This window comes from Acomys minous, assembly GCF_964271855.1.
Source record: "Acomys minous genome assembly, chromosome: 5".
In the NCBI taxonomy this organism is placed as follows: domain Eukaryota; kingdom Metazoa; phylum Chordata; class Mammalia; order Rodentia; family Muridae; genus Acomys; species Acomys minous.
The window spans coordinates 123087153-123114444 of record NC_140494.1 but is presented as its reverse complement, the minus strand read 5'-3'; the positions used below and the strand labels follow the sequence as shown (position 1 = coordinate 123114444).

General features: G+C 47.4%; 1 long non-coding RNA gene across 2 annotated transcripts in view; it reads left to right on the top strand.

The window, feature by feature from the left end:
- Positions 1–27292, top strand: part of LOC311598657 — a 46720-nt gene that overhangs the window by 13052 nt on the left and 6376 nt on the right. The window contains exons 3-4 of one of the 2 annotated variants that reach the window (XR_014779618.1): positions 246–360; positions 6829–6846. The exons of the other annotated variant lie outside the window; for it this stretch is intronic. This is a non-coding gene — a long non-coding RNA (uncharacterized lncRNA). Of the gene's footprint in view, positions 1–245; positions 361–6828; positions 6847–27292 lie in introns of those variants that run through there. 2 annotated transcript variants of the gene reach the window in all.

Genomic DNA, 27292 nt, shown 5'->3' with positions numbered 1-27292 from the left:
TGTAGAGGCAGGGGGTCAGCCTTAACTGTCATTCCTCCTCATTATCTCTATTGTGGTTGTTGTTCGTGTTTTGAGCCCGGGTCTCTGACCGGCCTGGAGTTCTCCAGGTGGGCCAGGCTAGCTGGCACTGAAGCCCAGGCACCCTCCTGTGTCTGCCTCCCAGCACAGGGATTACAGCTACATGCCACCATGTCTGGATTTAAACTTTTTTTTTTTTAAATATTTTGTCTATTTATTTTACATAGGCTCTGAAGATGAATCTGTTGCCTCAAGCATGCTACAGACTGAGCCATCTTTCCGGTCCCTAAGACCAATTTTCGACATACAGGCACTGACTAGGCATCCAATATATATTATCAAGTAAGTGAACTGACGGATATGTGATGCTCCTATGAAGTAAGACAGAGTGCCAACACCTTCTCTAATGTCCCCCATGTCACAGGCTGCAATCATTTCATAATTTGCTTTTCCACTCCAACACCCTCAACCCTAGCCAGGGGCAAAGCCCTCTTAGGCCCCAGGAATCTAGAGTGACACCCTGGGACTAGGGTGACCAGTGGGACATGGCAGGACCAGGGGCTCCTGCTGGCCTGGTGTGCCTTAATTTATATACAATGTGATCCATCACTCAATGCCTAGCGCCCAGCCTCGGACAGCACAGGTAATGATGACATCGGCTCATTTATGCAAGATTATCCTTTTATCACATTTCCAGACTCATTTATGAGGCTCATGTTTTCCCCCTGAGGGCGTCATCAAGCAAGTAAAGTTGGACTATTTCCCTCCCGCAGAGAACTGGCGGGGGCCTCCCTCGTTGACGGATGAGGCCCGCTGCCTTTGCCAAATAGGGTCGGCACGATGGATCTTTTACTTGTGAATATTATAGCTAGAAATTAGCATGTTTATTGAGGTAGAATGTGTTTGTTTACATTCCACTACCCATGGCATTACCTCTTATGACCTGACTTATTTAGTTGAGGATAAGCACAAATGATCGCATCCTGGCACCCACACACACAAAGAAATTAATGAACTTCCAGATATAGAATTCAGCTTTAAGTAAATGCACTGGAGGGTCTGGGAAGCGCCCCAGGGGGGTTGGGTGTGGATGGAGGTGGACCTCCTGGAACTGAGGAGGAGGTGGAGACTGGAGGAAGGGCGGGGCCTGTGGAAGCTCCCAGGCCCATGCTGTCTGTGGCTTGGGGGCTGTGCCTGGCACTGTCTGAATGGGGCTAGCCTCTGATTGCTGGAGGAGAGAAAGAATGAGAGAGGGCTGACGCTCGTGAGCCATTTTCCGGGGGATTCTCCTGGGTGTTCTTGATGTGAGAATAAGGAGGATGGTCTAGGGAACTGATGAAGGGTGGGGAGGGGTGATGTTTGGGCAAGGTGAGTGAGATGGCTAATGGACCACAGAGGACCTGCCTCCTTCCTACCCTCTGGATCTGTAGAAATCCAAGCTTTCCTCGCCAGCTCTCTAAGCCAAATCCCTCAGAGGAAAAGACTGAGGTTCAGAGAAATGGAGACATTTGGCCACGTCTTAGACACAGGGACAAAACAGAACCTTGTCTCCCAAAACCCTCTCCTGTCCTCCTGTCTGTTTTACTCCCGAGAACTGCCTTAGGAGAAGAGGCAGGGGCCGGTCTTCCACTATGCTGCATCAGAAACCTTGAAAAGCTTAGGCTCTGTGTCTGGTCCACAGATGCTTTCAGTTTTTAATTTTTAATAATTTGTTTATTCTTATTTCATGGGCACTGGTGTTTTTGCCTGCACGTGTGTCTGTGTGAGGGTGTCAGATCCCCTGGAACTGGAGTTTTAGACAGTGGTGAGCTGCTCTGTGGGTGCTGGGAATTGAACACGGGTCCTCCAGAAGAGCAGCCAGTGCTCTTACTCGCTGAGCCATCTCTCCAGCCCCACCAGCAGATGCTTTTACAAATAACAAGCTATAAGCATGTCTTTTTATTCTAAGTGAGACAAGCAAGCTCAGAGATTTAGAGATCCTCCCAAGATGACAGATAGGACAGATGCGAGACTAAGCCAGGTGTTTTCTAGTAAATTCTTAACATCTCCTCTCTCCTAGAGCAGTTATACCTGAGGTGACTCTCTTGGGAAGTCAGTAGATCATGGGGAGAGCCAGGTACATGGCAACTTGGACATGTAGTCCAGGCCCTGAGCTAAGTGAGTGGGTCGGGGGAGGGGGTGGGGCAGATTGCTTCAAGCTGAGGGTACCTTCTGATGCAAAAGGGGGTACAGAACCCAGAGAACAAGTTTTAAATCTCTGACCAGGCAGGAAAAGCCCCATCATTAGGGATAACATTTGGCAGCAGTCAGCCAAGAAGCCTAACACTGTATTTAATCCATGATTATTAAAAAAAAAAAAAAAAGAAAAAAAGGAAAGAGCCCTAGCAAGCAAGCTCTCAGGTACTGTGAAATCCAGGTGTGGTTGGGGCAGGAGGAAGGCTCTGGAGGAGGCGGGCGGGCGATGGTGGCAATCTGCTTCTCCCTGCTGGAGTCACAGGGAAGGAAGAATTTGCTGGAGACTGCACAGGAAGTGAAGGGAATTCCTGCGTGTGACCACAGCCTAAAGAGAGAGGTCGTAGCTTCAGTGTAGAGCCAGGCCTGGCCCCCTGTAACAGTGTTGCTATGTAGTCCTTAGCCTTAGCCTGGTGCAAAGGGCTGTGATAACGTGTTCTCCGCTGGCTCCATTCCATCCTTCCATCCCATTCAAAGAAACGGAGGCTGTCCCTTAGGGATGCTGAGGCTGTCCTTGAGGGAGGAGTGCTGAGGCTGTCCCTTAGGGATGCTGAGGCTGTCCCTGAGGGATGCTGAGGCTGTCCCTTAGGGATGCTGAGGCTGTCCCTGAGGGATGCTGAGGTTGTCCCTGAGAGAGGAGTGCTGAGGCCGTCTGTTAGGGAGCGCTGTGGTTTCTGAGCAGTGGGACTAGGCCCCAGTCTCAGGTTCTCAGCCCATCCATGCCATTTGTGGTTTCTTGATTAAAGCAGTTCTTGTGAGGGCTGGGTGACAGATCCATTGGTAAAATGATTCCTTTGTAAGCAGGAAGACCTGAGTTCGATCCCCAGAATTCTCATTTTTAGAAAGTCAGGTGTGGTGGTGTGTGTAATGGCCCCAGTGCTGGGGAGGCAGAAGGACCCCATGGGCTGGCTGAGCAGCCAGCGAGCACGCACACACTCGTACACACATACACATACACTCATAGGCACACACACTCACACACACACCATACACATGTATATACACACTTTCTCTTTTTCACTCTCACACAATCCCACATACTCTCATATGCATACATTCATATACATATGCACACTCAACAAAAAAACCCAAGGCTGGACAGTGGTGGCGCACGCCTTTACTCCCAGCACTCGGGAGGCAGAGGCAGGCGGATCGCTGTGAGTTTGAGGCCAGCCTGGTCTACAAAGCAAGTCAAGGACAGTCAAGGCTACACAGGGAAACCCTGTCTTGAAAAACAACAACAATAAAACCATATACATATACATACTCACACACAAACATTCCCACAAATACTCATATACACACACTTACACATACATTTTCACACACCATATACACTCATACATACATTCCTCTCTCTTTCTCTCTCTTACACACACACACACACACACACACACACACTCACACACACACATACACACACTCACACACACACACACATACACACACACACACATATGACCTCAGTGTGCTTCTGAGTGCAGGTGGGTTGCTCTCTTGGACAAGCTCAGGCAAATACTGCTTCAAATACTGAGCAAGCCTCAACCAAGCAGGGGACAGCAGGCCCCGCCCACCTGGCCAGCCTCCCTCTCTCCCTCCCTCCCCTCAACTCCTCATTCCAGCCAATTACTCCTCACGGAGCGATATGAAATGTAACTAACTTGGGGAAATATCTGAATACTTTAATTAAATCAGTTCGCAATTAGCCATCTGAGTAATGAAGCTAAGGTGCTTTAGCTCCCTGTGAGCTGGGGTGGGGGTTGGGGTGGGGGTGGGGGTGGGGGGAGACAGGGGGAAGTGCATGAGAAGTGCGGCCCTGGAGCCCAAGCCCCCTCAGGGACATGGAGCCAGGTACCCAGAGCCCAGGAGAGAGCTTGGCCCAAATGTACTATGATTAAATAAATACAGCACCGCCGAGAGGAGTTACTAATTTGCACGGCTAAATTTTTAATGGCTGCAGCTTGTTCTCTTATTAAAAGAATCCCAGGGCCTTTAATCCAAGCACCTCACAGCCAAGGGCTAGAAATCACACATGGCCACTGTGCATCCAGCCCCCCCCCCCCCCAGTCCCCCAGATGTGGCCAATGTCTGGCCTGAGCAGGTTGGGTTTTTTTTTTTTTTTTGTCCAGCAGGAGTCACTCCAGAGGGCTAAGAGTCCCCCGAGCAAGGAACAGAGGCTAGCTAGTAGGTAATATTTCATTTCAAGTATTTTCAAATTCCATGACTCAAATAAGTGAGAGAATTTCACTAAACGTTTTTTTTTTTTTTGTCTTCTGCTAGCTTTGTAACTTTATGCTTCTGCTGGGTGTGGTGGCGTACACCATTAATCCCAGAACTCAGGAGGCAGGGGCAGGCAGATCTCTGTGAGGCAGTGTGGGTCACGTGTATTTATTTAGTATGCACACATGTGCCACAGTGCACAGGTAGAGGTCAGAGGACAATTTGAAGGTGTTGTTTCTCTCCTGCTGCCACGGGAGTCCCAGTGATCAAACTCGGGTCGTCGTGCTGGGCAGTAAGTGCCTTTGCCATCTTGCTAGCAAAATGCCACATCGTATTAGCATCTGAAGCAAAAGGAGAACTTGGCAGCATCAAGCTTGTACTTATTTAAAATTATATTTTGAGGCTGGGTGTGGTGGTGCACGCCTGTAGTTCCAGCACTTGGGGAGGCAGAGGCAGGCGGATCACTGTGAGTTCAAGGCCAACCTGTTCTACAAAGAGAGTTCCAGGACAGTCTTACATAGAGAAAAAGAAAACAATGAAAATAATGTGTGTATATCTATCCATCTATCTACACACACACTCATTGTGTGTATACACACACACACACACACACACACACACACACACACACACACATAGGGGGGAGGGGAGAGAGAGAGTTGGTGAGGTGGTTCAACAGATAAGGGCTCTGCCACCAAGTGTTGACACTAGTTTTTAAACTACTTTATTTGGGGTATTTACTGCCTCTGTGTCCCTTCTTTACCGCAATCTCTTCCAATACCCCAACACTAGCTATGAAAGAAAGAAGGTTAGTGAAAAGAGGGGGTGTAGACTTCTTTACTTTTCCCATCTATTTAAGGTCAAATAAAGTGTGTGTGTGTGTGTGTGTGTGTGTGTGTGTGTGTGTGTGTGTGTGTGTGTTTCTCTGGGAGTGCAGTCCTCCTCCTAACCCTCTCTCAGTCTGTCTCCTCCAAACTGCCACACTTTCTTTCTGAGCTTTCTTATTTATATCCCTCAGAGTCCTCTGAATTAAACTAATTGTGGCTGGCAAAGACCACGCCCCACAGGAGGCAGTTACCAGCTGTTGGGCAAACTAAAGCTCAAACTAAAATCCTACACTTGGGATTAAAGCAAAAACATGTTTACATAGCAAAACTGAGTTTGTTTTTTTCAAAGACTTATTTATTTATTATTATGTATACAGAGCTCTTCCTGCATGTACACCTGCAGGCCAGAGGAGGGCATCAGATCACATTATAGATGGTTGTGAGAGACCATGTGGTTGCTGGGAATTGAACTCATGACCTCTGGAAGAGTAGTCAGTGCTCTTAACCGATGAGCCATCTCTCCAGCCCCTGCAAAACTGAGTTTTTAAGGAAACCAAAACTTTTATTACATCCAAGTTTGACAACCAGAGTTTGATTCCTGGGACTTACATAGTGGGCCTTGAAAGTGTCTTCTGATCGCCATACTTATGCTGTGGTATACATGTGCACACACAATAAGTGAATAGACAACAAAATAAATAAATAAGTAATTAAGTAAACAAACAAACCAACCAAGAAGACGTTTTTGTTAGATTTTGGTTTGGGATTTTTGAGACAGGTTCTCATGGAGCCTAGGCTGGCTTTCAATTTACTGTAGCCAAGGATGGACCCTGATTCTCCTGGTTTTATCTTCCAAGTTCTGGGTCATAGGTATGCACCTAGTTGTAAACTTTTGATATTTCTATTAGATGTTTTTGGCATTCATTTTGATTTTTTAAAAGCCTGCATTAGGCGGTCTTGGGAGACAGTACAGTCAGTGAGGAGCTTGCTGCTCAGGCATGAAGACTTGAGCTCAGATCCCTTGCATCTAGGTGGAAGCCAGGTATGGTGATGTACGTCACCCCAGTGCTGAGAAGACAGGAGGAAGGATGACTGCGGCTTGCTGGTTCAGTTGTTGGGGGCATCCAGAAAATAGAGAAGTTGATGAGAAAAGCACTTGATATTGACTTCTGGCCTCTACACACCGTCCCACTGACATGCATGTGCACCCATATCTGCACACACATGTACACACACATGTTAAAAAACTGTCTCCTTGTGACTGAGGGTTTGGTGTCCCCATAGGTAAGGCTCACTCTTCTTACCCTAACCCATAGCCTGCCAGCTAGTCCCCTTCCACAGTCAGTGTGTCCTCTGATAGGAACAACCTGGATGCCCCTCCAGGACCTAAGTATCTTCCTGGGACTATACATGACCAATGTTGTGTTGATGGCTATTTGGGTAGCATATAGACCCTCAAACCCTTTAAGCGGAGAGCACTTTGTGATTGTTTATTGTCCTTCACCTTGAAAGGCCCCCTTTTTCTTTCCAGGTGGACAAATGGCTCCGCTCTGGTCATGAAATCATGGACTATGGAGATGGCTCAGTTGGTACAGTGCTCGCTGTGCGAGCGTGGGGACTTGGGTTCAGGTCCCCAGAAGCCGTGCAAATCCCGAAGTGGCACGTGTGTCTGTATTCCCAGCATCCCTACCACGAGATGGGGCGTGGAAACCTGAGGATCCTCATAAGCTTGTGGGCTAGCTAGCCTTGTGCATATAGCTGTGAACAAGAACCTCTGCCTCAAACAAGGCAGAAAGGGAGAATAATTCATGACGTTGTCCTTTGAGCTCCATGCATAACACTGTGGCACACACATACATCTGCAGACATGAGTAGAAATCATGGGCAGAAGCGATTGAGACAGCCCAAGATAATATCCTTTGAACTTTACCTGACCACTATTTAAATTTTTATTTATTTATTTATTTAAGAAAAGATCTTGTGTAATTCAGGCTTTCTTGTAGCTCAGGCTAGCCCCAAACTTACTATGTAGCCGAGGATGACCTTGAACCTCTGATCCTCCTTCCTCTACCTTCCAAGTGTCTTGTGGCCACTATAACCAATTATTCAAAATTAGGCGAAGAGTTCAGATTCAAATCCCATCCTTGGGGTTCTTGTCCTTGCAAGACTTTGGGTGACGATGACATCTTGTGAGGACTTCCCTGGTCCTGTACCCACAGTGCTTCAAAAAGCTGTCACCTCCTGGTTGCAATTTCCAAAATGGGGCCCTGCTTCTAAGAACACAAAATGAGTGGGCTTGGCTTGCCAAACTCCATTAACCGCTACCCGAACTGATCAACAGCGGGAGTCCAGAGAAATTGCTGGAGCAAATTGAGAATCCAGATTATCTGAGTTTCTTGACGGAGAGCGGAAGAATAATTATTTGAGGGTTCCATTTTATAAGCATTGTTTACCCACCCCAGATTCTGCTCTTATATCTCTGCCTCAATTATGGAGGGTGCGGCTACCCTTAAAATGTGCTCTTAAATTTGTGTGCGTGTGTGTGTGTGTGTGTGTGTGTGTGTGTGTGTGTGTGTGTGTGTGTGGTATAGGTGTGCACGTGTTCATATATGATTATGGATGTGGAGGATGCGTGTACACATGTGTACACATGCATGTGGAGGCCTGAAGTCAGTGAATGTCTTCTTTTATAGCTTTTCTCATTGTTTTTGGAGGCAGGGTCTCTCACTGACTGTGGAGCCGGCTGATTCAATAGCCTGTTTGGCCAGTGACCCTCAGGGATCCTTCAGACCCCCCACCCCCACCGCACCCAGCACTGGGATTCCAGGTGTGGGCTGCCCTTGGTTTTTCACCTGGGTGCTGAAAAAACTCAGGTCCTAATGCTTACATGGCAAGCTCTTTACCCACTGAGCCATCTCCTCAGGACGTCAGAGCCCACACGCCTTAACCCTTTCATTGCATAGAAGAGAAAGTGAGGTGGAAAGAAAGGAGTTGCTGAAGGACCCAAAGAGTTAGATGTTGAGCCTGGGCTGCTTCTGAGGAGGCCATAGAGAGGCCTCAGGATGGATCCTGGTGCCCTGGGGGGGAGGCTGACGCCTCAAGGCTTCTCAGCTCAGGGACTGCTAGGACAGTCCCGAGAGGAGGGGAAGGGTGGCTGCCCTCCCAGTGCCCAGTTGTTCCTTAGAAGGTGAAATGACCACCACACAGGTGTCCCACCCAGGCTAAGGAGCTGGTCTCACCTTGCAGCGGCTGACACAGCAGTGGGGTGAGACTGAAAGGAAGTATCTGTGGAATCTTCGTAAAGTCTCACGAGAGCTTTGGTAGCTCAGATGGGTTTTCATGCTTGCTCAGCAGATGTCTTACTGACTGAATGATCTCTCTAGGCCGTTGCTTTGTTTTCTCTTTCCCAGTCCAGATAAAGAAGTTGTTCCAAGTAACACAGGACGTGGTAGGGAGAGACAAATCCAGGCATGATTGTCTTTTGCTGTGACAGAATACAGAGTCCTCAGGAAATGGCTCTTATGACAAATTCTATAAGGTCCCATCCTAAAGGTGGTCAAGATGCCACTATTCTTAGGCCCTGGGTCTCTTCTACACATGAAAATCACTCTGATTTTGAAAGAAAACCTCCTGCACCGCCCAATGGTTCCTACATCCATTTTCTCCTCAGGCATCCAGGACCTCCATGTCAGGTGCAACCGTGGGTCCAGGCACACAGAAGCACACCAGATGGAAGCCATTCCTGCAGGCTGCAGGCCGTTACCCCAAAGGGGGTTGGTAGGCACCTGGCAGCGGTCTGTGAACACTGCCACCCTCACCCTAAAATCACACAGTCTGAGCTGACACTTGCTCTCTTAGTGACTGCACACCCACTGCTAGGAGTCAGCCACAGGGCTTTAAAATAAGAACCCTCTGTCAAGTCAATGTCCCTCATCCTATGTGCAGGCAGTTGGCTGTTTGAACCTAAATGGGGAACTTGGCATCATTTGTCTGTTAAATGTCACCTTATTGCACTCAGCCTATCTTTTTGTAGCCCATTAAACGCTCTTGCAGTTGGGATTTCTGTCACTCAAGTGCGTCTGTCGATGCCTGGAAGTGCAGAAAGACATTAAGAGCAGCACAGAGAGACACGAAGATGAGCCTGTGCCATCTCACCAGAAACCCCCCTCCAGTCACGGCTCCACAGACCACGTGTGGTTGATTAGCCAGCTGTGAGTCTGCATGTGTGAACTCACTGTGCCCCGTCTCCCCACTCTGCTCACAAGCTAACAAGAAAGGCTTAAGCAAATGCTTGGCAGACATCAAGACAGCGCGCGCAAGGCAAGGCAAGGCAAGGCAAGGCAAGGCAACCTTTCAGAAGAGTTTCCAGGCTGGTGTAGCTTTCTTCGGGAATCCCTCTAAGTCTTACTTCTCAGCTTTTCCTCCCTCCTTCCCTCCCTCCTTCCCTCCCTCCCTTCCTCCCTCTGTTCTTCCCTTTCTTCCTTCCATGCTTCCTTCCTTCTTCCTTCCTCTTCTTCCTTTTCCTAACCACTCATAAGTGAAGGCCACTGTGAACTGCAAAAGGATTCCCACCCAGGTAGGCAGAGCCTTTGCTGGTCTAGGATGGAATTGTGTCATGGCACAAGGAGGCTCAGGTGTGGAAGAAGCCAGCAAACGAATTGTAGTGGGGGGAGGGTGTGCCAGCAACAAGCTATTTAAAAGCTGGATTTGGGGGGAAAAATGGCGCAGGCAAGATTAACTGGAATCTTTGGTCCCACCTTGATCTGTCAGTGGTTGGAGAGCGGTTGATCCAGCTCAGGACTAGAACCCATAGCCCAGGGCTGGAGGATGATTATACTTAAAACAAAGCCCAAGGGGAGCATTGGAGCCATTACTCTTGCAGACCCTTATTAAAGAGGCGGCTTTTCATTTTTGTTTTGTTTTCGAGTTTTTCTGTAGCCTTGCCTGTCCTGGGCTTGCTTTGTAGACCAGGCTGGCCTTGAACTCACAGAAATCCGCCTTCCTCTGTCTCCCAAGTGCTGGGAGGCGCCAATGCTGCCTCCGCTGACTTTCAATAGGGATGTGCATTGAGTCCTGGTTGATTGCAACAAGCTGTGCCTGCATATCTCATCATGGCCACTAGGGGACAGTACTTGACATAATCCACCTAGATCCGGGTCTCTAGCCCCTGACCCCTGGTGGCTGCTGTGAGAACTTTATGGGGTAAGGTTTGGTTAGAACAACTGTGGTTGGTTAAGGCTCAGCATAACTCATTTGCAAGAGTGTGTCAGCTTAGCTCAGTGTTGGTAGCGTCACAGTGGTCATAAGCAGTTCCAGGTGGACAAGAACATGTATGGAGAGGAAAGGAAAGGAGGAAAGAACTCGTGTGTTGGCAAAGCGAAGCTGTTGTCCATGAAGGTTCCCAGACAGTTTTGTCCCTAGATTCGGAGGAGCACTTGGCATCTGGAGCAAGATATAAGGCAGAAAAATTTATCGGCGTCAGCTCAGCTCTCTTCTCCCACCTCGTGGGTTCTGGGTATTGAACCAGTTTCTCAGCTGTGGCAGCAAGCCACCTTACCTGCTGAGCCATCTTGCCAAGCTTTCTTTTCAAAGGTTTTTTGTTTGTTTGTTTGTTTGTTTGAGACAGGGCTTTCTCTGTGTAGCCATGGTTATCCTGGAACTTACTTTGTAGATCTGTAGCCCAGGTTGGCCTTGAACTCACAGAGATCCACCTGTCTCTGCCTCCCGAGTGCTGGGATTAAAGGCGTGCGCCACCACTGCCCAGCACTTTTCAAAGTTTTTAATAGCAGTAGATGGTACATACATAACAAAACTCACCATGGAAACCTCTTCAGAGTGTTCATCTTCGTTAGACTAAGTCATTTACATGGCTGTGAAACCAGCGTCTCTAGAACTTTCACATGATTTCCAGATTGAAACTGAATCCATTAAACACTAACTCCTCCCCTCTCCCCTAAAATTCACATCATATTTCCAGTCTCTCACTAGTTGATTAATTCTAGGTGCTGCGTAGAGGTGGAGTCACACAGCCTTGCTTTTCTGCGACTGTCTTATTTTACATAGCGTGATGTTCTCAGTGTGCTCATCCACATGGTAGCATATGTCAAAATTTCTTCTCCTTCTCCTCCTCCTTCCTCCTTCTCCTCCTCCTTCCTCCTTCTCCTCCTCCTTCTTCTTTTTGAGACAGGGTTTCTCTGTGTAGCCTTGGCTGTCCTGTAACTCTCTTTGTAGACCAGGTTGACCTCAAACTCACAGAGATCCACCTGCCTCTGTCTCCCTGAGTGCTGGGATTACAGGCGTGTGCCTGACCAAGTTTTCGTCATTTTTAAGGCCTGGTACCATTCCATAGTGTGTCTGTCTGTCTGTCTGTCAGTCTCCCATCCCACATTGCTCACCTGTTCATTTCTGGATCTATTAATAAACATCTGAGCGGCCCCCACTACTGTCTCCTGTGAGCTGTGCTGCCATGAACACAGGTGTGTAAGTGTCTTCAGGACCCTGCTTTCAACTGTTCTGGTTGTACACCCAGGCGTGGAATTGTTGCTGTAGGTATTAGTTACTTTTCTGTTGCTGTGATGAGCAATTTGCCCCCAGGGTTCCAGAAGGAGAGGGTTTAATGGCAGGGAGGCATGGCAGCAGGCAGGCATAGTGGTGGGAGCAGGAAAACAGCTGATCACATCTTAACCACACACAGGAGGCAGAGAGCCAACTTGAAGTAGTGCAAGGCTGTAAACCATCAAAGACAGCCCCTAGTGAATTGCTTCCTCCAGGGAGGGCCCACCTCCTAAAGATTCCACAACCTCCCCAAACAGTGTCATCAAATACAGGACCTAAATGCATTCTCTTTTCTTTTAGACAGGGTATCTCTGTAGGCCTGGCTGGTCTGAACTCACTGTGTAGACCAGGTTGGCCTCAAACTCACAGTGACCCACCCACCTCTGCCTCCTGAGTGCTGGGTTCAAAGGTGTGCACCACCATACCCACCTTCTAATGCATTTTATAAAGATGCCACCCCTTTGTAGGCAAAACCCAAGTGCCCTAAGGAGCAGGAGCAGGATATGCTGAGGCGCAGCCCCATCTCTAGCTGGGAAAGACGCTTGCATTTGTCTAGTATAATCTTCTGCTTCTGGTTTGGTTTTTTTTGTTTGTTTGCTTTTGTTTTTTGTTTTGTTTTTGTTTTTGTTTTTTTTCCTCCGAGACAGACAGGGTCTCTCTGTGTTAGCCTAGGCCATCCTGGACTCGCTTTGTAGACCAGGCTGGCCTCGAACTCACAGCGATCCGCCTGCCTCTGCCTCCCGAGTGCTGGGATTAAAGGCATGAGCCACCACCGCCCCGGCTAACCTTTTGCTTCTGATTGTAATTAAGTCTGTATTAAGTCAGAGGCCAAACCCTCCAAGGCAGGAGCCTGGCTATATTTCCTCTGTGGAACAAAGGGAATAGGGGCACGGATAGCAAGTTGGGAAGCTATCCTCTGCTCATATGAAGCCCTCTTGACCTAGGGGGTGGGGTGGGGAGGAGTTTGGAAGCCATAGCAAAGGGTGTCAGACATGGATGAGGACTCAAGCAGCCTGTCTCATGTTCCAACTAAAAGACACCCGTCCCTGCCATTCCTGCATACAACCTGCAGGGGGCGTTCTGGTACAGAGCAACGTGCAGCTTGGGAACTAGAGGGCAAAGGTTATAAGTCCATTATCTTTCGGGTCACTGGGAGCTGGGATGTGTTTCTTAGCTTCGGGGACCACAAGGCATGAAGGCTAGACTTCCGGATACTCCTCCTCCTCGTGGGCACTCCTTTCTTCCTCTATAGCCTTTTCTCAGAGACTGGCTCGGGTCATGTCCCTCAGAGTTCTTGCTTCTGGAGGCACAAGGTAGACTTTTGGGAGAGAGGCTCCACATTTTACCATCTCTGATAGGATCCTGGGTCTGCAAGTTTCACTCAGACACACCCTTCCCAGGCTTCCCCATTAAAACGTGTGTGTGTGTGTGTGTGTGTGTGTGTGTGTGTGTGTGTGTGCGCGCGCGCGCGCGCGCACGCGGGGTGAGGGTGGAATCAGGGTGGGGGGTGAGGTGGGGGTCGAGACTCTTTGCTCTGTGCTCTCTTGGGATTCTAGACCCTTCCTATGGAAGGTCAGACAGCCTAGGAGGCCACGCCCAGACCCATCCCTCCCCTGATTGGCTTCTGTTAAGACTGAGGTACAATCTGTTACTTAACTGCAGAGGACTTTGCGTGTGTTAATAGCAATTTGTGATACATGCCTTTGGCACCCGCACACTCAGGAACACCCACACCCACGGAAAAAGAGAAGGAAAAAAAAAGAGAGAGAAAAAGGAAAAAAAAGAAAAAGAAGATGGGGGAGGGGAGCTACTTTAATGGGAGATAACATAGCCGCGTGCAATTTGGCTATTCATTGTATCTCTGGCATTTTATGTACTACATTAGCGGAGGCAATTTCATGCATATGGATATAATGCATTAAGTGGAGGCATTTAAATATAGTGAAACTAATTTTATGATGATTAGTTGAAGGAAAACATTGCATTCGTATCATCTATATAGAAGCCAATTTGCATGAAAATGCCCAAAGTTGCTATGCCAACATTTTCTGTGCCGCTGGTCGGGGTCGTCTCCCAGTCAAGACTTTGTATTAAAAATCGGTCTCCGGTGCCCATGTCTTTTAATTCATTGCAAGCTGTAGGCCATTTGCTCACAAAGCGCTCGCAGTAAAACAAATGAATAGCTAAAATACTCATTTGCATGATTCCCATTTGAAAACGATTCCCCTGAAATTAAAAAAGCGTGTTGCTCGGTTGTGAAGACGGATGGGCCAGCAAGGCGGGCAATTAATATTTCCAGCGTTCTCTTTAAAGCCCTCCCAAGACTGAGAACAGCACATGCCAGACAAATTGGGCCCCACAACAGTTTCGGGGCCTCAGCGTCGGCAGCTTGCCCGCACTGTCTCTCCTTTATGGTCTCACTTACATTATGCAGTAATTAAAACTATTTACCATTCGTACTTATCCGCCATCTGCCACTGGATGGAAGGTTCTACTTCTTTAGGAAGCCTCCTCTCTCTCTCTCTCTCTCTCTCTCTCTCTCTCTCTCTCTCTCTCTCTCTCTCTCAAATTTAAACTTTAAAAAAAAATTATACAATGTATTTGGATCATGTTTCAAGTCTTCCCAGATCTTCTTCACTTCCCTACCCAACCAAGTTCATGGGCTTTCTTTCTCTCTTTCAAAACAAAACACGCCCCCAAACAAACAAATACAGAGCTATATGAGGAAGGGAGGCTTGGAGACGCCTGCCAAAGGAAGCTGGGGTCCTCTCTCCTGCCCTGCCATCTCCTGTCCCCTCTGAGGAGAGGGGGAGGTGGGCGTGGTGTGAAAAGCTGAGTTAGAATACAGCTTTCTTCATCTCTGGGGGTGGGGGGGAAGTCTTGGCTTAGCTATGGGGCTGATCTAAATGGTTAAAGGGAAGCCGAGGCCTGAGTCGTCTCACAAAAGAACTAAAATGTGTCCAGGAAGTTTGGCCATGTGGCAGAACCACTAACTATGCTGTGTAGGTTTTCACTGTACAAGCGTGTTAGCCAGAGGCTCCGTGCGCTGTCACACATGGCCTGTCTGTGATCCACTCAGTGCTCTGCCATCCTGTGGTCTGGTCTTCCCCAAGAGGGCACCACCTTCCACCTTCCACAGAGGCACCCTATGTATGACCTGGCAGGAGGCCTTGGGCAAGGGAAACCATTTTAAAAGCTGCTAAGCAAGGACCTTGTATCTCTCTGGCTGTTAAAATCTCCAGACTGGTTCTTCCCCATGCCTGGCCCTGAGGTACCTAGGGCTCTTCATCAGCCTGTCCTCCAGGCCACCTCCTGGGCCCATCCTGAAAAGCCAGTCTCCATGAGGCACTTACTCATCAGAACAAAGGGTGTGGCTAGAGGCTGAAGATGCCACAGGCTGCAGGCTCCTGAGGAGTGCGAGTCCGTCCAGAATGCTTTCAGAGCTGAGCATAGCAGCACACACCAGCAACTCCAGCACTCAGAAGCCTGAGGCAGGAGGATTGGGATTTTGAGGACAGCCTCAGTTACATAGTGAGTTTGAGGCCACGTGAAACACACTCTTTCTCTGCCTCTCTCTCTCTCTCTGCCTCTCTCTTTCTCCTTCTCTCTCTAAAACAAACAAATACCACCCCCCTACATAAACATCAAAACAAAAGAGGCTCCTTTTCAGAGCTTAGCCCAATACTAGCTCACTGTATATGGCCCCCCAACTATTGTTAAATCTTTGATGAGGCTCTTGGCAGGACTCTACCGGCAGCCGTGGAATCTTTCTGAGCCTTTCCCCTGTAGATTCTCAATGCCTGCCTCCCAAGGGAGGTGGTCAATCCCAGCACAAGGTTGAAATTTGCCTAGAAATGCACCCAATGCTGGAATGTTCCACGCTCTATTCCTCACAGAGGTCTGGAGGGCAGCACTCAGCGCCCTGTGCAGGCCTCGGTCTCAGTTCCCCCACAACCGCCTTTTTAACCTCATCTCTGCTTCTCCATGCCTAGGTGAGGGGAGGCCATTCCACCCAGGGAAACTGCCATGTCCCCTGCTCTGCCAACCAATTGGAGTTGGAGCCCTGGTACAAACATCAGGCCCTCTGACCCTAGGCTGTCTGGGACCTTGTGGTCTTGAGCAGATGGGACAGGATGGGTGGCCATAGGTAATGAACTGGCATCGCTCTCCAGAAGAGACTGCCATGGGTTCCCATAAGGAGTGGTGAGCCCCTAAATGGGCTTCCTGTGCTGTGATTACTTAAGATGCACTAGCAGCTAGGCAAGCCTGAAAACCCCGGCACTCAAGAGATGGAAGCAGGAGGATTGTGAGTTCAAGGCCAGCCTGAACTTTATAGTAGTAAAACCTTATTTCAAAAGCAAACAAACAAACAAACCCAACAACAACAACAAAATGGCTGACAAGATGGTTCAGGAGGTGAAGACCTGAATTCAACTCCTGGACCTCACGTTAGAAAAGAAAAGGCCCTGCTCCCACAAGTTGTCCTTTGATCTCCACAGGTGCACTGCGCATATGCATGTTCAAACACACAGAAGCACAAACCAAATGAAAGTGTAAATTTTAAAAAAGTGTGATGGCATTTGGGAGACAGACATCCACACTGACACACAGAGCTCCCTTCCAGGCACCAGGAGCCCCCTGCTGGTCAGGTCAGCCAGAAGCTCACTCTTCTGTACAGGACCCTGCAGAGCACAGACTTACAATAGACGCAGAGCCTCTTGGGGGAAGGCAAGGATAGCCACAGTGAGTTGGAAGAACACTGCAAATAACCCCACATCAACAGTGTACCTTTTGCACAGACCCTGGCTTCCTATGGACAGGCCAGGGTACCTACCAGAAGCGGCCACTGTGCTGCAAGTCCACTGACCTCAGAAGCTAAAAACCCTAGGTGAGACTCTCCTCCTGTGGGAGCTTGTCATGAGGCTGGCAGCTACCCATGATGCAAGGGGTTCTGTGTCCTTGTGTCTCCCCGGAGCAGGTGTGCACAGTCCTGGAGCAGATGAAAGCCATCTGCAGATAGAAGAGCACTCCCGCCCCCAGGTTCAAGGTGACAGTTTCTCTCCTTGTGTCTTCTAACACCGTCTAGTTCTGCATTTGGAGTTAGATGTTGAAAATGTGGGTGTGGCCTTGCGGGGGGAGGAGGGTAAGGGAAGGGGACTGTCACACTCACCACTGTCACACCACACTGTGGAGCTAAACCTCTTCTGCGGTAGGCTCCCATACCCACTACAGCTAATCTTGAAGGCTTCCACCAGCTGAAGGGCTCAGAAGATCAGGGTTGGGCTGGGATGCAGCCCAGTTGGTAGAGTGTTCGCCTAGCACCCATGAAGCACCTCTGGCTTTGATCTCCAGCACTATGGAAACCAGGCATGGGGGTGCACACCCGTAACCTCAGCATTTGGAGGCAGAGGCAGGAGGATCAGAAGTTCAAAGTTATCCTCAGCCATGGATTAATTTGTCTACTTCAGACCCTGTCACCTGCTGCAGCTCCCTGCCCACAATGCCTTTCTTTTTTCTTTTCTTTCTTTTTTTTTTTCCGAGACAGGATTTCTCTGTGTAGCCTTGGCTGTCCTGGACTCACTTTGTAGACCAGGCTGGCCTCGAACTCACATAGATCCGCCTGCCCGTGCCTCCCGAGTGCTGGGATTAAAGGCGTGAGCCACCTTGCCAGGCCCATTAGTGCCTTTCGATCCGCGCAAGCGCAACTCAACCCGCACCTCCTGGCGAATCTTTACAACCTTCTGCGGCTTTGTTACTGAGAACCAGAGAAGTGAATATGTCTAGTTACTGGAGGAGACGTTGGCAAAAGGGAAGCCAGGCTGCAGAAAATCCACAATCTATCCTTGGGAGCTTCAGGAGCTTCCTGTTTGGATGAAAAGAAGAAGGCGGGCAGGGGGAAAGGGAAAGCCCACTACCCACTTCACGACTACCAGTAGATTCAGTGCAGGACCAAAATAGAAGCCCATACAGGAAAGAATCTTCTTTCACAGTGCCAAGCCAAAAAGGGAGGGAAAAAATTAACATGGGGAAGCCATTTAAAGCAGGAAAAATATTTGTATGTAAAAGGAAATATTTTAGGCAGGAGTTGAATGCCAAATGATTTTGGGTCTCTGTAGGGAGTAATGAGGCATAGACACACAATGCTGTATGCATGTGATATTATCCGCACCGCCTCGGAAAGCTCTTAAATCACGCAGATGCAGTTAGGGACCATTGTACAAAATAAACATCCCACTTGGTGTCCCGCCTGCCCCTAAGTTCTCTGATCTAGAGCGGCACTGGCAGATTTTTACAGCTCTGTAAATTAACGTGGTGCTGATTTGATTGAGCTAAATTAATAAGACTTGCGCTTTGTTGCGAGCTAACTATTACAGTATGTTGTGGGGAGGCGAAGCCGATAAGGAAATTGCCGCCTTTAACAATCCCACTGAAGTTTCATGGAGGATTTCAAAACCGATTTTAATTAAAACAAAAGCCGATGTGTGGTAATAATGTGGATGTTAAGGAGAGAAAATGTGAAATGCCTTTTTAAATCCATTTTAATATGTCTTAAGGACTGGATGATGGATAGGCTAAGAGCCTGCGGCTGACATTGCGCCGCGAGGCTTCCCTGGGCGGCTAGCCCAAGTGACTTCAGCACCCAGCACACCCGCAGGGCCTGGCGCTGTGGCTCAGCTTCTGAGTTAGGGTGGCCTCCCGAGGAGAAGCTGCAGGAGGCGGTCCTTTTCACAGCCCTGATGACCTTGACACCTGGTTCTCCTGGCCACATGGGCTGTGCCATGGGCCAAAGGGGCCACGGTTCTCCGGAGACCCGTATCTTTACACCAGCCTTTCCAAAACCTTGGTTAAGGCATCTCTGTGACCCCAGAGGCACAGGACATGAAGAAAGAAGCCAGTGGCACATGGAAGCAAGAGAAAGGCTGTGTCTTAAAGGAGAAGGGTCGGAGTAGAAAGCCTGACCTGAGCCGGCAGAGGCCTGGCTCCACAGTGAAGATTTCACAGAGGCTCAATGCCAAAGCCACTGTGTGTCCTGAGTAAGAAGAGGCCCCACAGAAAGGGCAAGTGTGTGAGACCCACTTTAAGTCTCAAGCCCCTATGACCTCAGTCTCCCTAGCTGTAAAATGGGAGCAATGATAGGTTTTTACCTCACGCAAATGGTGTGAGTGCCAGGTGTACACAAGCCTAGGATTGGTCGTCATCAATATGCAAAGAACTGTGACACACCTTGCCTTCCGCTGTTCATGTTATTTTACGTATATGTGCGCACGTACATCAGTGTGAGTGTGCACATGTGTGTGCAGTGCCTGAGGTCTCTGGAGCTGGGTTACATGCCATGATCTTAACTGTAGAGCTACTTCTCTGGCTCCCAGCTTCTCATGGTGTAAGTTAGAGGCAATTTACCCTTCCTTGATGGTGCAGTTTGAGTCTCAGATAGTTCCTCACAGCCATGTGTAGGGTGTTTGGTGTGATGGGTAATCTCCATTGTCAGCACACACACACACACACACACACACACACACACACACACACCACACCCAAGACACTCATACACACACCACACACACAGACACACACAGATGGACCTCAAACACACCACACCCAACACACCCAGATACCTAGACACACACACACACACACACACACACACACACACACACACACACACACCTTATTACTAAGGGAGAAACTGCACCAATAGCATCTTATAGTATCCTTATTATATCTTTATTTTATTGTTTTTTTTTTTTTAAAGAAATCAAGTTATAGCCGGGTAGTGGTGGTGCATGCCTTTAATCCCAGCACTCAGGAGGCAGAGGCAGGTGGATCGCTGTGAGTCTGAGGCCAGCCTGGTCTACAAAGTGAGTCCAGGACAGCCAATGCTACACAGAGAAACCCTGTCTCGAAAAAACCAAAAGAGAGAGAGAGAGAGAGAGAGAGAGAGAGAGAGAGAGAGAGAAAAGAAAAGAAATCAAGTTATGATCCATTCTTATCACTCAGCCCTCAGCTTGCAAGGTATTGCCCATGCCTAAACCTTGTCTTATCTCATTGGCCACTACTTGCTTCTGGATGTGGGCAGCAGTGTGTCTGATTTGCATGTCGGGAGCTGAGAGTCAGGGCAGAGTGATGCTTGCATCCCCCTGGGTTTTCCGTGCAGACACTGGCCACTGAGTGAGTAAGGGCTCAGCGTCTCCCCTACCCATACTGTAAGCTCCCTTACCGGAAACAGGAGACTGTTTTTTCCCCCTTCAAGTGCCTGGCATGGAGTGGCCACCAGGAGCTGTTTATTGAAGGAATGACGGGCCGGTGTGAATACTGCTCAGTCTTCACAGCTCTCCTTTGTTCTCTCTGGTGTCTCCTCTTCTTCAGGTGGCCTCCTTGTACTTGTCACAGGCAGGGCTCTAGTCCTCTCTCCAAGGTTCTTTCCCCACATGGAAATTTCCACCTCCCTTTGCCAGGGACCAGTCCCTTGCCTGCTTCTTCCTTGGCTTTATCCCTGAAGGGACGGCTTGGTCCTGCTGTGGAAGAGCCAATTGGTCCCATCACAACGCAGAGAGCACAAAGGGACCATACCAGCAATAGGGTAAGGCCACCTCCTCACTGCTCTTACAGCACTGTGGGGACCTCACTTTGCAGGCCTCAGGGTAACCCCTGCCTCAGAAAGCGCCTTCATGGTGCTTCAGTGTGGGGGGTTCCTCTCCCACTCACCCCATGGCAGAATGATGAACCTCAATATTTAGCAGCCCAGATCCTAGCCAGGCTAGGTCCTCCATGTCTCAATGACCGCCTCAGATTACCTGTCTATAAAATCAAACAGTTGGGTTGCTGTGGTCTGAAGAGGAAAGAGACTATGTGTCCTTGAACAGGTGCTCAATTTACCAAAGGGATCCTGGGATTCATGTCTGCCTGTCTGCCCAACTTCTCTCCTTTTTCCTTCTTCCTTCCTTTCCTTCCTTCGTTCTTCTTCCTTTCCTTTCCTTCTTCTTCCTCCCCTTCCTCTTCTCCTCTTCCTCTTTTTCTTCTCTTCCTCCTCCCTCTCTTTTTCTTCTCCTCCTCTTTTTCCTCCTCCTCCTCCTTTGACAGAGTCTCTCTACATAGTCCTAGCTGTTCTAGAACTCACCATGTAGACCAGGGCGCCCTGGAATTCGCAGAGATCTGCCTAGTCCTGGGATTAAAAGGGTGCTTCACCATGTTTAGCACACTTTTTGTATTCTGATTTTGTCTTGAAATAAAAATGAAAGACTTTTTTACTTTTTTAAAAGTAAAGTAAAAGATTTATTTTTTAAAATAAAGAAAGACTTATTTTACTTTTAAAATCCCAATATGTATATGTATACATATATGTATATGAGTGCAGTTACCTGTGGGAGCCAGAAGAGGGCGGCAGAGCTCCTGGAGTTACAGGTGGCTGTGAGCGGCCAGTGTGGGAGCTAGGAGGAAATCTGGGTCCTCTGCAACAACAGCAAGTGTTCTTGCCCCCTGAACCATCTCTCCAGGCCCATCTTCTGGCTTCATCATTTACTTAACTCCTCCTTATCTCACACTCCTGTTTGGACCATTCTAGTCAAACTTCTTGTTTTTAATTTTAATTTAAGAAAACATATTATCTTTTTTACAGTTTCTTTCTTTATTCTTGTGTGTTTTTTTTTTTAGACAGGTTTTTCTGTGTAGCCTTGTCTGTCCTGGACTCCTTTGTAGACTAGGCTGGCCTTGAACTCAGGTCGATCCTCCTGCCTCTGCCTCCCAAGTGCTGGGATTAAAGGCGTGCGCCACCACGCCCGGCCCTACAGTTTATTTCTTTAAAGATTTATTTATTATGTATATAGCCTTCTGCCTGCTTGTACACCTGCACACCGGAAGAGGGCACCAGATCTCATCATAGATGGTTGTGAGCCACCATGTGGTTGCTGGGAATTGAACTCAGGACCTCTGGAAGAGCAGTCAGTGCTCTTAACCTCTGAGCCATCTCTCCAGCCCTATTGTTTTTTGTTTGTTTGTTTGTTTGTTTGTTTTGAGACAGGGTCTCACTACGTAACTCTGGCTGGCCTGGAACTTACGATGTACATCTTGAATTCAAAGAGATCTGCCTGCCTCTGCCTTTCAAGTGCTGGGATTACAGGCATGCACCATGCCGGGCCATTTTAACATTTTAACTGAGAATAATTCTTTGAGTTGCTTTAAAACATACCCTCTTGTTTTTAATAGTTGAGTAGTATTCCATAGTGTAAATGTACCACAGTTTCTTTATCCATTCTTCAACTGAGGGGCATCTAGGTTGTTTCCAGATTCTGGCTATTACGAATAAGGCTGTTATGAGCAAATGTCCTTGTTGTGTGGTGGAGCATCTTTTGGGTATATTCCAAGGAGTACAATAGCTGGGTCTTGAGGTAGCCCTATTTCCAGTTTTCTGAGAAAGTGCCAGATTGATTTTCAAAGTGGTTGTACAAGTTTGCTTTCCTACTAGCAATGAAGGAGTGTTCCCCTTTCTCTACATCCTTGCCAGCATGTGCTATCACTTGAGTTTTTGATCTTAGCCATTCTGATGGGTCTAAGATGGAATCTCAAAGTCCTTTTGATTTGCATTTCTCTGATGACTAAAAATGTTGAACATTTCTTTAAGTGTTTCTCAGCCATTCAATATTCCTCTGTTGAGAATTCTGTTTAGTTCTGAGTCCCATTTCTTATTGGGTTATTTGGTTTGGTGGTGTTTAATTTCTTGATATCTTTATATATTTTGGATATTAGTCCTTTGTCAGATGTAGGGTTGGTGAAGATCTTTTCTCAGTCCATAGGCTGTCACTTTGTTCTGTTGACAGTGTCTTCTGCCTTACAGAAGCTTCTCAGCCTCATGAGGTCACACACACACACACACACACACACACACACACACACACACACATATATATATATATTTATCTTAAAGATTTGTTTGTTTGTTTATATAGTACTCTGCCTGAATGTGAGCCAACAGGCCAGAAGAGGGCACTAGATCTCATTATAGATGGTTGTGAACCACCATGTAGTTGCTGGGAATTGAACTCAGGACCTTTGGAAGGACAAGCAGTGCTCTTAACCTCTGAGCCATCTCTCCAGGCCCCTAGGTCCCATTTATTAATTGTTGACCTTAGAGCCTGGGTTGTTGGTGTTCTGTTCAGGAAGTTGTCTTGAGTTCAAGGTCCTGCTCAGCTACTAAAAACAAGGAAATCTTGAAATTTGCAGGCAAATGGGTGGAATTAGAAATGATCATCCTGAGTGAGTTAACACAGACCCAGAAAGATACACATGGTATATACTCACTTATAACTGGACACTAGCCCAATATGGATGTCCTCTGAGAGTCTTCATTCAGCAGGGATTGGGACAGATGCTGGAACTTCATATTGGGAGTCCAGGTGAGAGAGGTATGGGAGAATGGGGAGGTGGAAGGACCCACAGGGTCCTGGAACCCTACAAGAAGACCATCAAGGCTGGCGGATCTGGACCCAGAGGGGTCTGCTCAAGCTACTGTACCAACCAAGGACAATGCATACAGTAAATCTAGACCCAATGGACAGCACATTCACCACAGTTGTGTGGAGAGCAGGGACTGACTCTGACAGGAACTATGGTGCCTCTGTTTGACCACTTCCCCTTGGTGGGGAGGCCTGGTGGCACTCAGAGGAAGGGTAAGCAGGCTACCAGGATGAGACCTGATAGGCTGTGATCATATGGTGGGGGAGGAAGTCTCCTTCTGTCACAGGCCTAGGGGAGGGGAGTAGGGTGAAAGAGGGACAGAGGGGGGAATGGGAAGATACAAGGGAGGAAATAACAATTGAGATGTAAGCTGAATTAAATTATTTAAATAAAAATACCCTCTCACATATTAATATCATCAATTTAGCTTTTAATTTAATAAGTTCTAGTTTTGTTTTTTGTTTTGTTTTATTTGGCTTTTTTGATACAGGGTATCTCTGTATAACAGCTCTGGATGTCCTGGAATCTGCTTTGTAGGCAGGACTGGCCTCAAACTCACAGAAATCTGCCTGCCTCTGCATCCCAAGGGCTGGGATTAAAGGCGTGTGCCACCGTGCCTGACAAGTTTTAGCATTTTAATTGATTTTATCAGGTTCAATTGATCTTATTTTTTCACAGCTATTTTCAACTCTTGAATTTGTTATTAAAATTTCTATTTTGAAAATTGTTTTTACCTTATATGCTCTCTCCTCTCCCCCCCACCTACCCCTGCCGTGTGTGTGTGTGTGTGTGTGTGTGTGTGTATGTGTGTGTGTGTTGGGGACTGAAGACCTTAAGCTCGTTAGGTACTATAACATTAAGATATAATTCAAGACCTCTTTGCCCAGGCTGATTTGAATCCACCATATTGCTCAGACAATCTTTGAACCTGTGACCCTCCAGGTGCTGACTCCTGAGCAGCTGGATTGCAAGCCTGTGCCATGACACTCAACCTTTTCTTTCTTTCCTTTTCCGAGACAGAGTTTTTCTGTGTAGCCTTGGCTGTTCTGGACTCACTTTGTAGACCAGGCTGGCCTCGAACTCACAGGGCCTCTGCCTCCCAGTATTGGGATTAAAGGTGTGCGCCACCATACCTGGCCTTTTCCGCCTCTCTTTTGATCCTTTATAATGATAGCTCCTGCTGTGTCTACATGAGCTCTCTGTGCCCGCTGCCAGACTGCACATAGGGTATGCAACAAACACTCACGGCCACTCTGCTCAAAGCTGAGATCTGCAAGTAGTAGACCTCAGCCATGCCTTAAGAGCTAGTCCTCAAGTGCTAGGGAGAGACACACCCCACTCTCTATAGCCTTCTGGGGCAAGAGAAAAGACAAGGGCTGTCTCGACGGCTGGGAAGTGGGAGCCTTGTGGGAATTTCAACATCCCAGGGGTTCAGGGTAAGGTACACAGCACAAGAAATCTAGCCGAAGCTGGAGATCCAAGGCCAGGCAAGCTGATCTCAGAGGAGACAGAGCTGAGATGGAGAACCGTGAACCGAAAGGCTATTGTAGCAAGGGACAAACTAGAGGGAAACCAGACCATCCTTCCTGGAGAACATGGGCCTCAAACTCACAGAGATCCACCTGCTGTGTCCTCCTGAGAGTTCGGATTTAAGACATGAGACTCCATGAACAGGAAAAAGGTTTTGGTGGTGGTATTGGTTTTATTTATTTGTTTGTTTGTTTGTTTGTTTGTTTTGACGGCAAGAACTTGATAGATTCTAAAAAAAGATCATTAGCGAAAACTCACAGCTTATGTGTAAAACAGCAGATTAGACACAATTGAAGAGAGAATCTATGAACTGAAGGAATATATCAAACAGAGAAGAGGAGGTGTGGGCTACAAAAGAAAAGCTAAGAGATCTGGGAGAGAAAAGACCAAATATATACGTCAAGTTAGTGTTCTAGAGCCAGGCACTTGGGAGGCAGAGGCAGGCGGATCACTGTGAGTTCGAGGCCAGCCTGGTCTACAAATCGAGTCCAGGACAGCCAAGGCTATGCAGAGAAACCCTGTCTTGAAGGAAAAAAAAAATTCTAGAGCCAGGCGTGGTGGCACACGCCTATAATCCGAGCACTTGGGAGGCAGATCTCTGTGACTTTGAGGCCAGCCTGGTCTACAAAGGGAGTCCAGGACAGCCAGGGCTACACAGAGGAAACCAACAACCAAACAACAAAAACAAAATAAGAACTCTAGAAGGAGAAGAGTGAGGTGGTAGCAATCGTTTAGTGCGTAATGGCCAACGATGTCTAGAACTGAAAAGAGACAGAGCCAGTTTTAAGACAAGGCCAATGAGTCTTACATAGATTAAATAAATGAAATTCATCTGTAGGTTCATCAGAGTGAAACTGGACAAAACTAAAGTTGAAGGTTTTTAAAATTGCCAGAGTGGGGGAAAAAAATTAAAAAGCAGATGACAGTGTATTCAGAAGAAAACAAAGCTAGGTTAGCAGCTGGTTTGCACAGCAACAAGTGGGTGTCTGAGTGGCCTTCAAGGATATCTGCACAAACATATATGCATATAATTAAAAGTAAAAATAAATATTAAAAAAAAGAACACACTAGAATATTTGTGCATATATTGGGCAAAAGCAAATTTCAATGGAGAATTCTGTAATCATTTTTAAAAAATATTTAAAATTTTTATTTACCTTTATTTTATGTGCATTGGTGTTTTGCTTGCATGCATGTTTATATGAGAGTGTCAGATCTTGGAGTTACAGACAGTTGTGAGCTGCCATGTGGGTGCTAGGATTTGAACCTGGGTCTTTTGGAAGAGTGGTTAAGAGTGCCCTTAACCACTGAGCCATCTCTCTAGCCCCTCTGTAGCCATTTTTCAAAGCTGTAGTAAAAAAATGAAATATTAAAAAAAATGAAATATTTGCCAGGTGTGGTGGTGTACACCTTTAATCCTAGCACTTGGGAGACAGAGGCAGGTGGATCTCTGTGAGTTCTAGGCCAGCCTGGTCTACAAAGTAAGTCCAGGACTGCCAAGGCTACACAGAGAAACTCTGTCTTGAAAAAAAACAAAACAAAACAAGAATTTAAAAAGGAAATATTTTAGATAGAACTATAGAATAAATTGCTATTAGAAGTACCTCGATAGAGGCAAAACCAGCTGCTGGAAGAAAGGGAACAGAGCCTGACCTCAGGCTGAGGGACAAGAGTAGAGAACCCACGGAGAAGACCCAACTGGCTGTATAGGAGACTAAGAAAATATCTTTAAGCTACACTAGTCATGTTATGTTGGATAAAAAGCAGAGACAGACTTTAGAATCAGAAAAGGCCAAACATGAATCAGGGAGCAATAGGATCTGAAATGTTGTTGGTCTCTTACACAGTCCAGAAAGAAAGATATTTGTTGACAGCTGCGCACTAGCCCAGAATACATGTTTTCTAATTTATAGGTCAACTATCAAAAGAGAAAAATGATAGAATATAGCTTTTTTTTAAAAAATAAAAAATTGTTATTTATTTTTATTTCATGTGCATTGGTGTTTTGCTTGCCTATATGTCTATGCGAGGGTGTCAGATCCTCTGGAACTGAAGCTACAAACAGGTGTGAGCTGCCGTGTAGGTGCTGGGAGTTGAACCCTGGCCCTCTAGAAAAGCAGCCAGTGCTCTTAACCGCTGAGCCATCTCTTTAGCCCAGAATATAGCTTTTAGATATTTGTGGTTGCTGTTGTTGTTGTATAGAGTCATGTTGTGTAGCCCAGGCTGGCCTCAAACTCATGAGCCTCCTACCTCAGCCTTCAGGCACTGAGGTTACAGGTGTGTGACACTACATTGTATTAAAGATTCATTTTGTTTTTATTTATGTACATGTATGTAAAATTTTTTTCATTCTTCTCCTGATTGAATGACTGGGTGTGGAAATGTGGAAACGAAGGGCTGGCTGTGTTTGTGCGGCTCATCCCAACAGGACGTTCCAGAGCCTGTTCCACAATGTGGAG